Source organism: Anticarsia gemmatalis, chromosome 5 (assembly GCF_050436995.1).
Source record: "Anticarsia gemmatalis isolate Benzon Research Colony breed Stoneville strain chromosome 5, ilAntGemm2 primary, whole genome shotgun sequence".
Taxonomy (NCBI): domain Eukaryota; kingdom Metazoa; phylum Arthropoda; class Insecta; order Lepidoptera; family Erebidae; genus Anticarsia; species Anticarsia gemmatalis.
The window spans coordinates 4,064,944-4,074,318 of NC_134749.1; the positions used below are offsets into that span (position 1 = coordinate 4,064,944).

A 9,375-nucleotide genomic window follows, 5' to 3' on the forward strand; every position below is an offset into this window, starting at 1 on the left:
ATATGACTATAAAATTACTAGGTAATATAATAAAAATATTATTAAATATTATTTAATTGTGAAGAAGTCCCCTTATAATTGTCAAGAGCTTGAAACAGAAGCTATCACACACATCTGGTGTTCGTTACAAAAGTATAATATCTAGCGATTTTTCGCCTTCGTGTCGACAATATCGTTTCAAGCGAGCTTCGAGTCAGTAATGGGTATTAATTTTTAGGAGCGCTATAAGCTTTGTGAGTTTAACAAGCCTAATACATAAGGCTGGTATGAATTGAGAAAGAATTTTGAAACTGATGAAGTTACATGCTTAATGTCATGCTGTTCTTGAAAATGCTATGACAAATATTCTTACGGTTCTTGTATAAAATAAACGTGTTGTATAAATATATCAGAAAATTTGGTCTTAGTACTATGGTTTCGGTTGCTTCAATGTCTATGGGTATAATGCAGGAGTAGCGTTAATCTAAATTAAGATTCGTCTCTAAGATATCGCCGAAATGTCTGTGATAAAGAAGATTGATAACGATGTCTTAATGAAGCGTCAAAAATCTGTCAGATTTATGTCTCCAAGTAAATCATGCCATGCTGTGAAATTAATTTGAATAATTTAATGTAGCATATATACGAAAACGAAGCCTTTTTAATTACAAAAACGGATTTCACAAATCCCTGGATGTATTTATTGGCCGATACATTTATTCGACACGATGACGGCTTTAATCAGGATTATCGTTGAGCCTTAAATCCTCAATACCTTGTCACATGACGTGACTCGCGTGAAAATCCCCCGGAAAACGCATTATGACACTTCTATATCTCTTTTCTAACCTACGAAATCGTAAATAAGCTTATAATCTACATCTTAACTAGAAGAAGCTAATTTAAATGCATAAAACGAACCCAAATTACTAAAACTTTTAATCTACGTGTAGTATTTGCATTAATAAGAAGTTCCTCGTGAATATTAAATAGTTATAATAATTACATACCAGAATTAAAGTTTGAATCCGTTACATAATTATAAAACAAAAAGTTTGGAATGCATCAATTAAAATCGGTTAGAATACTGGCACGTTAGAATTGTCACATAAGAATTAATTCGGAATTGAAATAGAGAATCGAGTGATCGTTGTCGAGCGCGGATCGGGCGATATAGGCGGCGCCATGTGGCGCGAGCGGCCGCTCCGACCGACGGGTACACACTGGATGATTTCTTTGCCGCAGGAGCCTGCGTCACACTCGAAGCCGATGGACCTCGACACCTTTTTGCGGGACCCTAATTAATAAGCAGGCGTGACGCGGACGCCCGACATCAAATCTCTCGAGGGCGGGTCTTTTATCGCGAATTGTTAATGAAATCCATTCTTGGCGGCATCTACAAATAGCCTCCGCCGTCGTAACTCAGGGTGCGCGGTCGAACGACACCGTCTCGGCGCCCGCCACCGACTCCTTTTGTACCATGTAATTTATGCAAAATAGCGCGCCGCTGAAATTTTTACGCGACTTTCCGCAGAATCGCGAGTTGCTTTTATGTGTGGTGTTAAATTCGTTTAACGGCTTCCTTTTTGTTTATGATTTAAGATATTTCTTGTTCTACTTCGGTACAAATTGCTATGGAAGTTGTACAATGGTCCGCCCGATATTCCTTTACCAAAGTTCGTATTACAAAGCTATATTTTAGGGTAGAAAATTGAATTAAACGTTGTCTTTCCCGTTTATAAATATTCATTTAAATGTTTAAATATTTATGTTTTGCGGTTCCTGGAAATATTAATGTTAATATTAATATGCTTTGCCATTAATTCTAAATGATCTATCCTTCTTGGTTGTTAATAAGTAATGTTCTCATTATTAATAAGTATTCCTCGTTTACCGGGGAGCGGAAAAAACAAGGTAATAACTGCTTATCGTCTCGTTTAACTCGCAAAAGTTCACTCAAGGAAATTAATGTGCTCATTATATTTTTCGAGAATTCCTGACGTTCTATTTTTAAGCTATGAAGATCTTTGTCAGAAATATAGAGTTAATAACGGTGTTTGGGTAAAGTTTTTCCAATATTTGTTTTTTTTAAACCCACAAATCACACGAAAGCACAGAAATAAAACTCCTTTTTTCTATTTATATTTCACGATGACTTATTTCGCTCAAAGACCCCTATTCGAATCCTAACAAACAATCGAATAGCAATTAAATCCAAAAAACTCACCGGCCTTTTATTCGCAATTCGAAAATAAAAAAGGTTTCTAATTTAAAAATAAAAGAACGCGAGCCAAAAGCGCCCTCATGGCAGCCAGTTACACATTCTAATTACTTTCGAGAACGATAAAAAGGAATTTAAACGTTAAACTTCAGGTTAGCAGCCGCCGCATTGAAAAGTCCCAATCAATCGGCAAAGTGGTTTTTGTGCCAAATAGCCGTGAATAAAGTTTTATATTTAAGATATTGCTTTAGAAATTTGAAACTAGTATAATATGTGTAATGGTTTTGTCATAAAGTGTCCTATTTTATTAGACGTATTAATTATTTGCATATTGAAATATAATGTTAGGTGAGACCTAGACTGGAATTAAACACTATATTCTAAGAGAAACTTGAAATACTAACACACGTCAGTTTATTTATTGTATAATCAAAACTCGTAAGTTAGTAAGTTATGTACGGTACCTAACTGTATGTAAAGTACTATAACTTTGTTGTAACTTACCGGCCTGCTTGGTTTCCTTAGCTGTACCGTCTCAATATAATACTCAATGTAAATCACGCTGTTGGAAAATTACGACTACAACTTGTGTGGGTGTTTCTGAACACTAGTTTCTACTGTGATGTGTCTTAAAACTTTCCGATTATATACTATTTTTTTAAGTAAATGGGTCTTTTAGCGTGACATAAAATACATTTAAGTTACTTAACCAGAATCTACGATTTCTCTTGAGTTCTAGAGTCTTAAGTTTTGGTCAGAGTACGATCGTCATGCTCGTAACTTTAACCGTTTTAGCGATGAACTGTCGTTATTATACACCCAGTTATACTTTAGTTTCTTGTAAAATTAGTCAATACATAGTCAGAAAAGTTCATTGGCCCATCCGTTGCCATTATGTCCTTCGCCAGTTGCACATAATATCCTCCCACATGACAAATCAAATTGAAAGGAACTTTATTAATATATATGCAATGTAAAAATAATACATCTATTATCAATTGAAGGCACGGTCTTTATATTACTATCTCGATTACTGTATCAAGTGGCTGTGAGTTTCTTGCGAAGAGCTTGCATAAGACTCTGACCCCTTTTCGAGCTAGTAGTAGATTATTTTAGTAATTGTGACGACCATCGTAAGTGTCAGTATTTGACCTAAATTAATAAATGATTTGATTTTGACTATAATAAAAGGTTAAAATATTATAATATATGCGAAAAACTAATACAGAATAGTTAAAGCACAAAATATTTAGAAAAGATAGTTATCAGGTCCCGTAGCCTGGTTAAAGATCACGAATTCAATTTCCGCTGAGGGCAAATATTTGTTTTGTGTATGAGATTTCGTACATGTAACGGCGGAGGGTCCAAATATCCTATTATGAAAGTATAAACAGTATAAACTATATTGGCCATTTAGTGGGTCAAGTTTACTTACTTTTTACCCATTACTGATCCAGTGCAACAGCGAGGGTCTCCTCCTTCCTGATTTTAGGGACTCTTAGTCCATCACGCTGGCCAATTGCGGTTTATTTTAATACATGGATCATTTTGCCCTCTATTGTGAGTATTTTTGCCGGCTTTAAATATAGGTTAATCATTCATGTGTAGTTTTTTCCATATATTTTATGTTAGCTTTTATTTGGTCATGTAGTCCGGACGAGTAATTTCTGAGATATCCTAAAATGTCTAAACTAAGACTGCATTCATGATATGGTAATGTTTCGTTCACATCTTTTACTATGAAGTCAGTTTTTAGTTATAATCATTATTTCAAAATATGCACAGGTTTTTTGACCCACTACAGGGTAGGCCTTAGCTTCCTTCCATTCATGTTTTTGCATACATATCATTATATGTTTTCATAGCAAACCGAAAATAAAAAACCATTCAAAACGTTCCTACAACCGCCATTAATCTAACAACAAAAAATAAAGTTTATCAACTTTTCCACCGCAATTAACGTTCAAGCCGTGGTCGTCATTTGTCTGCAACCATGACACATATACACGTATTCTCTTTGACAATCACAAAGTGCTCCACAAGTCTAATTTGAATACGTTTGAGTGTGAGCTAACCAGTTTCATTATTCAGACAAGTTGAAACAATTGGGGAAGGGTCGTGGATTCAGCACACTTTAAATTCATCAAGCGTTTTATTGTATGAGCATTCTGTCATATGAATGGAAACATGACGGCGCGGACGGACTTGTTAAGTATTGTGTTTGAATTGCTGACGTCTGACCACTGTTCTATTGTAGATAGTTAGTATTTACCAAATGTGTGAATGAACACAGCAAACGAGTAGAGAAATGCGAAAGGAATATTTAGTGGAAATATATTTTAGAGTTGTTATGCTTATCTTTTCTAAACTTGTCATAATGCGTAGCAAACTAGTCTTGACTATCTTATACTTTCCTCCTACACAGTTTTTACATACATGTATAATTGTATACATAAGGTATAGGCAGAAGTGTATAAAATACTTCCGCGATTCTCCATCAACAATGTTGTTGTTGTTGTCCCGTGTAATAGAGAGCGAGCCTATTTCCATAGAATATACAAAGTATCGTGTTATTCTTTATCACTTTCTTTTACAAGTGTCGCCTTTTTCTACTTAACAGGATTTGTCATGACCGCTCAAAAATCCGAAAATAACGGATTCGTTTCACGGAAAATCATTTCGGTATTTCACAGAAATGCCAATGAGGTTATAAAAATATCCACACCGGCACACATATGACCCTTTCACACGTGTATATTTTATTTGTTGATTCTCCCATGGGACCCTGCGGTTATTCTCATTATTGTCAACCAAAAATAGCTTAGCATATATTAGGAGTATTTTCTTTCCCTAACCTAAACATACGCATTTATATACTAAATAAATATATACGTATAAGGTATAGGTGTTTGCTCTCCCACCGGATATTAAATCCTTGTTATTACGTTAGGTTTAAGCCACCGTAAGCATGCCGTAACTTTTCACTACCGCTCGAGTGCGTGAGGTTTTTCACAAGAAATATTATCGCGGCCTTAAAAGGTAAATAAATATGATCGCAAGTGTGATGTTCAACGATTTTGGAACTTTGAACAGGAGATTCGATTTTATGTAGAGAATGTCTAGAAAAAAGAGTAGAGGTTTTTTTACACTAATGCTGAACTATATATTATTATACTCAAAAATTGTGTGACGCTATTTCGACTGCTCTTTGCAGAAAACCAATAAAAGTAACAGCAACTAGTAGCACCAAGCATAAACCCGCATAGAACCAAGCAACAATATAGATAGACATGCAAACACATGCAAAACTCTACGCATTTTGTTTTTGAAAAGCGTTTGCAAGATGGCTGCAAACGATAACAGGAATCAAATGGGCCAGTAGCATAGACAAACTTTATGCAAAGCAGTCGGCCCAAAATGGGTAAGTTTAAAACTTATCGGACCGTTCGCAGCTCCGAATATAAATACGGAAGAAATTCCCGATTGTAATTCAACTGTAACTGTGAAATATTACTGTTCTGTGTACCTACCGATAAATCTAGTCGGATTTTCTTTGTTATTCGTAGGCAAGGAATTTACAGCACGTATTTTACATAGTTTTAAGGATATAAATCATTTTCGTTTTGGATTTTCCTATCAAAGCTCAATGAGTAATACGACTGAAGTACAAGATTAAATTTCAGTGAAATACATTGCTGAAATAACAGTGATTTACAGGTTAATGTGCTGCTTTAATTGTTTTATAGAAGGAAATGCGGGATGCTAGAAACATTGCTAACACCTGACAATACAAATACTTTAGACAAAATTTTACTTCTCTGTAGACTGTGATCTTGGGCAATTTCTTATTTTCATTGAACCACAGGGATATATAAGCTAGCTAAAACTATTTACCCCCAGTTTCTGAGTATATTTCGCGATAGTTTATCTATTTAATAGCGTTTTTTTTATATGGTTTTGCTACGCTAATGAATAGATAAACTACCGCCAAATGTACTCAGAAACCGAGGGTTAGTAACGCAAACTTATAAGTAGCCCCTACTTCTATGACATATTAAGGTCATCTCGTAACTCCGCCAACATAAGTCACCATCGTTAGCCCTATAAAGAATGCTAACAGCCTTCATAACAAACAACATAATATTTATGAGTAAACTTTACACACATAAGTTAGAGAGCGTATCAGAGATGTCTGTAATTATCCTTAGTTGGATGGCTGCCCGCAGAACTTAAATTTACTAGCGAGGCATATGCTATTCGTCTATCTCATATGACTTTGTAGTATTTTTTTATATGAAGTATACGTCAGTTGAAAAATGTACTTAAAAGAAAACGCTTTTTACTTTGTAAATTGACCCAAATTGGGGTCAAAAATAGGGCAATTTAATTGTTATTTTTTTGTTGTTAATGTTTTTGTTACTTTTGTTGGAACTATGGGGGTTACATGTTCAAATTTGAACCATCTCCCTTTAAATAAAGATTTAAAAAAAAAACGCTTTTTAGTGCAGGAGTAACACAGTTTTATGATAAAACTTGCAGAATTAACATGTTATTTCGTAATTGGTAAAGTTATCGGGGCCGCATTCGGGAATAGATAAACAAAGATAACAAGTCTTTTGTTGTGTAAAGTTTTGTATAAAAAGTCATCGCGCTTGTTTCTCTTATGGAGGACGGCTGGTCAATTTAGAAGGTGTCAATGAATATCTACATATATTGAAATGAACCTGTAGCGCGATACTAAATAGCATTGGTACTAACGGGTATCGAGAATTTCACACATGAAATATACTAGACCATTAGTTCTTACGGCACTCGCTGATCAGGTTTTGATGTAAAATTTCTTGATTGCTAGCTGGTTTTCGGAAGCAAGTATTTAAGTAGGCAATCACCCTTCTCGGATATAAATATTATTGAAACCAATATGCATGAATTATAGGGTATTATTGGAACAATATCATTCCGTAAATCAAAAAAAATACAATCGGGAATTAGCCTACAGGTTCCCACAAAATGACATTATACGAAAACAAACCAGAAATGTATTTCGATCAAAATTAACTCACATCAGGCCTATTTCAAACCGGTAAAAGGTGTCCCTGAAGGGCGTCCCACTGGTATCGTGACAGAAATAAGTCACAATGTGACAATGTGATGGAGGTATTCCCGTTCTACCATCGATAACTTGCTTACCTGGGCGCTCTTTGCAATATTTAAAGTCTGGTTAGGGGATTGTTTCTGTATCGCCAATGCTAGTGTGCTATTTATTTAGCTGATAATTAAGCGACTCATGCATTGGTGATCTTCAACAGAAGTGACTCATAGTTTTATCTTTTTAACTTTCGTTTATCTATTGTCACCTGCATTGGAGGGTGAGGATTCAAAGTTTAAATAGTTGCTTGATTTAGTTACCCGTATTTTATTTAATAATGATTCGTAGTTTCTTTCAAGATCGCGATAATTATTTTATTACCGTCGTAAATATTGGAAATTAACGTCAGTTTAGGTGTTCATTTCGAATACACAATTACATTCTGAATTTTGATATTAAACACCAAATGAAAATATAAAGTAATTGCTACACCTGGATAATTCCAAACTAAATTCATAAATCAGTAACGATTATAGTATCAGATCCCGCGTAACAACACGGAAATGAAACTACAAATATTATCAAAATTAATTTGAATCCGACCACATTTTGTATGATACCGATTTACCAGTTTATATTAATTGGAAACAAATAGCTGTTACGTATAGAAATTACCTTACCTTGCACCTATGTATTATTTGAAGCTTCAGTATTATAATATTAGTTTAAAAGTAACCAATTACAATCTACTTCATAAATACATACAATCATACATTAATGTATAGACAGAGTTAGCAGGGTAGTTAACTCCAGACTACTATAGAGAAATATTATAATATCATATACATTGCAAAAGACCAATAGTACTTTACTTTTGCTTTTAAATTTTCCTTCGTTCGGGAGGAAACCCTAGCCCAGCAGTGGGACAGTAACGGGTTAAAAAAAATATTGCCTTGTCCAACCCGGGAATCGAACCCGAGGCGTCATCGCAGCGGCAGTAATTTATTTAATCTATTTTCTGAATATACTTCCATCGTTTTGTTTTCGTGTTTCGTGTCTGTTTGTTTGAACGCGTTAACCTCAGAAACTACCGGTCCGATTTGAAAAATTCTTTCAATGTTAGATAGTCGATTTATCGAGGAAGGCTTTAGGCTATATATCATCACGTTACGACCAATAGAAGCAGAGTAGCAATAAAAAATGTTACAAAAACGGGGAAAATTTTGTCCCATTCTCTCTTATGTGACGCAAGCGAAGTTGCGCGGGTCAGCTAGTGCAAATATAAATAGTTCAGTACTCACTGTCTCGCTTTTACAGATTATAGTGGTATAGTTAGCGTTGAAAGCTAGTGAATGATGACTTGTATCATGTTCACCGTCGGCATAATTATGATATGTTGCGGGAGGTTCATTATCTCTCAGTAATTTGTCACATGCCCACCAAACCGTGGCGGTGTACGTACAGTTTATACACCAGCAAATTAATTAAATTGAACAGTGCACGTGAACGTTGGATTCCATAGCTTCTAACTCTAATTAATACATATTGTTACATACTAGGAAGTTCCTTACAACATGCTTGACAATTATTGTGCAGCTTTAGTTGATTGATTTGCAACAGGTTCATTTGATATCTGACGGGGATATCAAACGATATCTGACGGATAATTGACGTAGTGGACATGTCTTGAAACATAGACTCCACGTTTACATACAAAAATACATACATATATACATAAATTCACCTTCTTTCCATAGAGGTAGGCGGAGACCAGATTAAACAAATTTCTGTAAATCTGCTGTACCCAATGCTTTCAAGAGTTGCACATTTTTTGGCGTAATAAATAGGTACATTTAGACAGGGTTTGTTTGACAATTACACGTAGAAAGAGTTTCAAAATTCTTTGCCTTCGATTAAAGAACAAACAATGACATCAACTAAATAACTGTGTTTTAAAGATACCTAATAAATAAATAAATAAGAAGGCACTCCGTACGTCAACACGTCCCATCGCCCACCTTATGCAAACATTTCTCAAACTAAGAGCAAGTTACTTGCCTCACCCTGTATAACCCCTTATTAGCAA

The 9,375-nt window shown here is 35.0% G+C and overlaps 1 protein-coding gene across 8 annotated transcripts in view; it reads right to left on the reverse strand.

Moving 5' to 3' along the window:
- LOC142972831 (uncharacterized) overlaps positions 1 to 1,214 on the reverse strand; it is a 60,214-nt gene extending 59,000 nt beyond the window's left edge. For 7 of the 8 annotated variants that reach the window (XM_076114165.1, XM_076114164.1, XM_076114163.1 and 4 more), the window contains exon 1: positions 990 to 1,213. The gene's annotated coding sequence lies outside the window, so the exon portion shown is untranslated. Of the gene's footprint in view, positions 1 to 989 lie in introns of all 8 variants that reach the window. The other variant, XM_076114168.1, reaches the window with a different exon arrangement.
- Between the last annotated feature and the right edge of the window lie 8,161 nt (positions 1,215 to 9,375).